The sequence below is a fragment of the Sturnira hondurensis genome, unplaced genomic scaffold (genome assembly GCF_014824575.4).
Source record: "Sturnira hondurensis isolate 20B ecotype Veracruz unplaced genomic scaffold, ASM1482457v3 Scaffold0014384, whole genome shotgun sequence".
Lineage (NCBI taxonomy): Eukaryota > Metazoa > Chordata > Mammalia > Chiroptera > Phyllostomidae > Sturnira > Sturnira hondurensis.
In genome coordinates this window covers 21,146,473-21,153,627 of record NW_028087015.1, presented here as the reverse complement: position 1 = coordinate 21,153,627, position 7,155 = coordinate 21,146,473, and positions in this window count along the sequence as shown.

The window sequence follows — 7,155 nt, the reverse complement described above, 5'->3', positions numbered from 1 at the left end:
TTATAGAAGTGCTACTTCTGAAATTACAAGTGTGTAAATATTAGTTGTGCTTTATCTAGTAAGATAGCTACCACACAATATATCTCATTTTCTAAATAATGAATATATTTTAGTTATTTTTTGATTGGAAAATATTGGTATATGGGTTCTGTCCAGAAAAAGCCCAACCATTGGTTACAGTTAATATAATGAGAATGGTTTGCAATATAATGAGAATGGCAGCCAAGGAGAGTGCACTGGAATGCCCAGCAGTGAACAATGACAGCTTCACTGTACTAGTCAGTGGGGGCAGTAGATACTACTCGGTGAGCTTGCGTACTGTGTGGTAGGCACATCAAAATGGCTGGGCAAGTAGAGCAATGAATCTGCATCAAATTGTGTGTTAAGCTTGAGCATTCCTTTGTAGAAACTATTTGGATGATTTAGAAGGCCAGAGCTATGGGTAGCTGGTGATTGGCAGCCTCAACACAATGCACCTGCTCATGCGTCATATCGTGTGCCAAGGTTTTCAGTGAAACATCAAATCACCCAGGTGACTCAGGCCCCTGGAGCCAAAATTTGGTGCTCTACCACTTCTGGCTTTTCTCAGAACTAAAATCACCTTTGAAAGGGAAGCAATTTCAGACCATTGGGGCAACTGATGGTTATTGGCACAACTGTGTGAGGTCACAAGGTGCCTACTTCGAAGGGGACTAAGGTGTCATTGTTTTATGCACAATGTTCCTTGTATCTTCTTTAATAAATGCCTTTAATTTTCATAGCATATTGCTGGCTACTTTCTGGACAGACCTTGTAAGTCCAATGCATTCTAAAATTATGTTAAGAGAACTACATATTATTTGTCATTAGATGTTCCACTTAAAAGTAAATGTACTTGAAGACTATTATTTGACTAAATTAAAAACTAAAAAAATGAAGAAACTAACACACAGTACCAACTACATACAAATGAAAATGACTTGGCATACTGGGCCCGATTTTCTTTTCTTTGATAATTTTATTTTCACATTAAAAGTCATTTCTAATTTTCCTATTTTAGAAGACTGCCAAAGAAAGCTAGATCACAAACTTCCTAATTTCATTGTCTTACTCATTGTTTAAGTTAAACTGAATAGCTGGAGTAAAGATTTGGAATGAGATTTAGCTGACCATAGGTACTGCTATCTCTAACCCTTTAAAAAGAAAGAACAAAACTTATTCCCTCTTCAAACAGCTACCACTTAGGTCTTATACTTCCTTTTGCTGTATTACTCTACTGCACAAAGTGTATTCCAATCTTGACATAAAATTTTCTATTGCTGCTAATTAGAGCTTAATACTCAGGTTCATTAAGGATATGTAACCACGAGTTGTATTTTGGCTTTGATTTTAGTTGCAGTAGCTATAATACAAAATCTATTATCCTGCAGTTCTGATTTTAAAAATGATCAAGAACGCATGTTGTTTTCCTATTTGTCATGACTTGGTTAGGCAAATCCATTTTTATCTGAAATATTCTTGAAGATGGGTTCATATTTTAGATCTCATTAAGTTAAAAATAGAAAGGCAAAAACTATCAACCAAGAATAATGATTTTTATTCTCTAGTTTTATCTTGATAATAGACATTTATTGTTCGCTTTCTGTCTTAAATTATAGTGTGCTGACTTGAAAATGACAATAGACTTAACTTATTTTGGTTATGTATTACCAGAGGTAACCAGAGGTTCATTTTTTATACCTACTGAGAAAGTTTCTCATATGGTAAAACTCGTATTCCTAGATCAGTACACTACGAGCCAAGTGCTGATGCAGAGAACTTAAAAACGGAAATTTTAAAAAAAGTTCTCATTGGAATTCAAGCAAAAACATCCTGCTCAATACTAACAGCATATAAACAGGCAAGAATATGAATGAAATATAATTGCAGCAAAGTGGGATAATTATATAAAGAAAGACTGTTCTCTTGCTGTATTGATTCCCATCAAGTCTGTCACTAGATGTTAAACGTTAACAAACGGGTGATCATTGTCAATTACTGTATTTCCTGGCCGGCATTATCATTTTCAGTTAAGTCGACATTGTTTATTCTCAGGAAAACCTTTGGAGGGAAATAAATCTGCATCTCTAATGTTTCATTTCTGGGAGTCAGGAGGTGGAGTCAGGTCATGGGAGGTGCTCTGTCACTGTCACTGAATAGGACAGGAACCTGGGGACTGCTGCTTGTTGGAGAAATTTTGGGAAATTCTTGGGGTTGAAAACATTTGATTCTTTGTCATTGTAATATTTGCTTTAACTCAATCTCAGGGAAAAGAGTAAAGCAATAATGAGAGATTATTCAAACCAAGCACAGTGTTCTCAACTGCCTGTGTTAAAAAATACATCGAATGTTTGCAAATATAGTAACATAAAAAATAAACTTAGTATACAGTAGAAAACCAGTTATTTAAAATAAAGTTTAAGGAAAATAAATATGCATCATTTTAAAAGCAATTCTTTTTAAGGGACTTTCAAGTTTACAAAAATCCAAATGTTTCATTTTTAAATGATAAAGCTCAGAATTTAAGACATGCGTATCAAAGCTCTTTCTATGCAATAATAATGTAATAGGGATGGTGTTAGTCTGTAGTATGTTAATACTGGGTTTCACTTTGACCAACTATCATTTTGTTGATAAAATGATGTTTGTTTATAACATCTCCTTTGAAAGACCCCCCACAGTCTTCATATATTAAGGCTCTATCTTTATACATATACATACAATGAGACAATATCACATTCTATTTGCTATTTATAAAAATCTTCTAGTCCTTGAGCTTGGAGGGTTGGTAGCCATTTTAGGTGGAGGTGAAGTGGAAGTTTTAGATAAGTTAAATACATTAATTTAGGTAGCTAAAAACATAAAAATGACCACACAGATTAAGAGTCTGAAAAGGGGAGGGACTCACATGAATAAGTATAAAGGACACATGGACAATAATTAAGGTGGGGAGAGGAAATGGGAGGGAGGTGGGGAGCACTGCGGGGGCAGGGCAGGGAATATAAAACAGAAAACTGTACTTGAATAAGAATTAAATTTTAAAAAATTAAAAAAAAATAAAACCATCTTAACAGTTCAAAAAAAATAAAGAACTTGAGACAAGTGGTCATAAACTAAAGGGGGGAATGGTGGGGAAGGGGGTGTGCAGGGTGGAGGATAATGAAGGGGGAATAGAACAACTGTAATGGTATAATCAATAAAATATATTTTAAAAAAGGAAAAAAAGAAAATTAAATCATGGATAAACAACAACAACAAAAAAGAGTCTGCCCTAGTTACATTCAAGGGTTGCAGAATAAATAAGACACACTGCATATTATAAGGCAGTTATTTAAAAAAATGAAATACTTTTCCACACTGCTCCATATTTAGTTCATTTTATACATAATTTATATTTCTATAGACAAAGTTAGATGACTAGAAATAAGAATATTTTATGGAACTTTTCATAATAGTTATGATTATTTGGTAAATTAATATTCTCAAAGAGAAATGTAGACATTATTTCTCTGTTCTTACTTTGTAGAAAAGAGTTTCACCTGCAGTGTTGCTAAATTAGTAACTCTTACAAATTACTTGAGTTTTTTGGATAATAAGGATTAATAAGCAAATTTCTAAGACAGAAAAATGAGAAATTGGTCAAGATGCACAATTTAAACTTCCATCGTAGGGAGGGTCTGTGAGCTGGTATGAAACAAGGGGGAAAAGCAATTCTCTTTTCTCTGATCCCTTCTGCTAGGCAAATTGTTGCTTCCCCCTGGAAGTAACTTTGGAGTATAGTACCAAGTAAGAAACTGTGATCTGAGGGCCCAAATAAAATATTCTTTTTATTTTGGCCAGCTTTAGGTTATCTTCATCAGGGACCACTCTTCAGTATCAATATTCTGACTCTAATGAAAATTCCCTGACTACATTTGCATAAGTCTTTCTGTAAGCTTTGTCCAAGGAATCATTGTTTTGGTCTGTTAGGTGATAGTTCTAGTCAAGTGTCTTGAGAAGGTAACTTGAGAATCAAGACTACAATACTTTTAGCAATCTCCTTTGTGTAAGACTTTTGCTGCATTTCCTTTTGATAAAATTTTATTTTTAACTGAGTAAAATAAAGATGCAGATTTTGTATGAAAAGTAGCAAGCTTAGTACAGTTTATAGGGATTTATACAATGACATAAATTGGTAGGTTTTCAGTTGAACTTTGATTATTTTAAATTAATATCCCTCTTTACAAGTTTTAGGTAAGATTTTTAAATTCATATATAATACAATAAAATATTATTCCACATAATCATACTAAATATTGAAAATGTGATCTGATCAACAGAATATATATTTATGCTTAAATTCTTTATGCATTAAATATTGAAATGTTGTGCCCAATCAACTATATCTATTTACACTTTCCTTGATGGTTCAACTCTAGATGGGGAAGTATTTCTATCAACAGAAAAAAGACTATGAATTTTGGAGCATTTATTATAATTCTGCCATATTAATCTATTTCAAAAATAGAAAAATAAAAACTCTTGTGTAAGCATCCTTGGTCATCAGCAATGCAGTCATTATATCTGCTGTGAATTTTTCATTTTCATTTGTGTTTATCTTAACTGGGCCTGTGCAAGCTTTTCATTATAAACAATGTCCTTTACTGTGGGATATTTATCTCCTGTACATACTTAAACTATGCATATATCCACATAGTCTCCCTCTTTGTTAAAATGATTTAATCAGGTGTCTTAGAAGCTTGAATTAAGATTCAACAAAGGATTCTTTCTGACTTGATTATGTATTGCTTTATTCCAATTAAAACAGACAGCCTGGCAGCACATGGAATCTGACAGAGTACACTGTCCTGTATTAACCTCTACACTCAGCTGAAGGGGTGTTTTACAGGTAGAGTGGTTTTACTTAAATGCACAGTTCCATATGTTATTTTATCACGACTCTACAAATACTGGAACTGGCCAGAATGACCTGTCTTCTTAATGTTTCAACACACACTGTGTTAAAAAGATCATGTCCTATTCTAGTGCCTATAATTAATTTAACAAAGTGCTACATTTATGCTCAGAGATTAAAATATATAGTGACTGTTCACAGCTTTTACTCACAGATATTTAAAGAAATAAGGAGTTTGAAGAAAGGAATTTACATCACAAAAATCTGTATCTGCAAAATATAAAAGAAATACATTTTTAAGTGTTATCTTAATGTAAGCATTTTCCTAGGGTGTTCTTTTCTATTTTTTTTAAACAGTGTTTTTTTAGATGTTTTGTAGTAACCATGATTACTTTGGAAGCAAAATTCACATTTCTACATTATTCAGAGCATTATTTTGTTATAAAATGCATATTTGTAGTTGTGTGTGTTTGTTTGTATGTCTGTGTGGGTCTGTGAACCTGGTTGTCTGGATATGTTTGTGTCTCTGTGTGTAAGAGTTACTTGAAACACGTACCAGAAAAGGATATGCATATGCAATATATCAGGCAAAAGATAAATTTAGTAATCAAAAAAAGAATGTTCAAAAATGCATGTTAAAATGCTAAAAAAAAGTACTTTCTTTAATGTCCTCAGAATATGCCAAATGGTAATCATTTCCTCAGAATAATTTGGAAAGGGATCATTACAATGTAGATGCTTTCTGGCTATTTTTAGCACCATCGTGCAGTCATATTTTTCCTCTTCTCTCAACTTGAAATGTGTGTATCAAGTGAAAGCCCGAAAACTAATGGGATTTGCACTATGGTGGGTACCTCAGAGCACTGCTTTTAGAATTCACAGTTTGTGGGAAATGAAATAAAAACTCATATGAAACAAATTATACAAATAAATAAAAGGTAGCAGCTGGGACTTACAAGGATTTTATGTGAAAAATCACAGCCGACATTGCTTACACACTTTGGAACCAGATTGCCAATGGATTTGTCGTCTGCTCTGGAAGATCCGCAGTGGCAGCTCAGCCACCGCTACTCATCAGGAGCTTGCATTTCTGTCCTCTGTTCCCCTCAATTATGACAAAGCAGTAGAGCAAATTCCTTCACTTAGGAAAACTATGTACCACCTGAACCTGATAATGCAGATGCAAAAGACCTGCTCACTATTACAGTAGGACCTGTAATCTATTAGAATTTGAGTAGTGCCTTGTATATGATTTTAAAATTCAAAACATTCAAGCTGTTCATTGTTAAAATGGCAGTGAATGGGAACATTCACTTAAGATTAATTGAATGTATGTAGTATACACTTCATGTTTTTCCAAATATATGAATGATTATAAATATAGCACAGCTCTATCATTGATACACATCTGGTTTGAAATATGTCATATCAATGTTATTATAAGTATTTTTATTTTCTAATATTAAAAGATAGCATATACAATTAGATTCTGTATTTGTTCAATGAAGCTCATTCTTTTGGGGAGGGGCAATCAATATTATATTAATAATTCTTCAATTCTAAAACTAGCTTTTTGTTTTGTTTTTATCACTTCTGAGATATCAATATGTTTGCAATCAATTGCTATTATCAATATTCATTTTTGATGTTCCTTTTTTCTTATCAAATAATGGTACAATGCAGCCAATATTAGTACAGATTTATTATAAAATAATGATAAAATAGTGATAACACATATTGGAAAACACTTTCGTGTACATTATCCTTAATTATTTAATTCAGAAGATGTTTTCTGAACACCTAGTGAATACTCTGCACTATGGTTAGCAAAAAAAATGGCATAGGTACAGCCTCTATGGAACCTTGGAGCTAGTGGAAAAAAATTACCAATGGAATTATTCAACATAATATAATGTAAGGTTATCTAAACTATTCATGGATAGTCAGAAAACAATTACAGAGAAGACGGAGCAGCCCTCAGAATAACTATGTTTTAATATTTTAAAGCTTGAAAGGGTGACATTATAAAAAGAAAGATAATACAAAAGCTCAGAGGTCATAAATGATCACTTTACTCAGAGCAGTACTGGATAACAGAAGTTAAGGTAAAAAGGAAAAAGAATGCTGGAAGGGAAAGAAGAAAATACAACCTGAAGAGCATCGCGTGGTATGACAGAGGACTTGGACTTTACTCTTATGACAACTGGGGGCTGCAACACTAAGCCAGTGTTTTAGATTGGGAA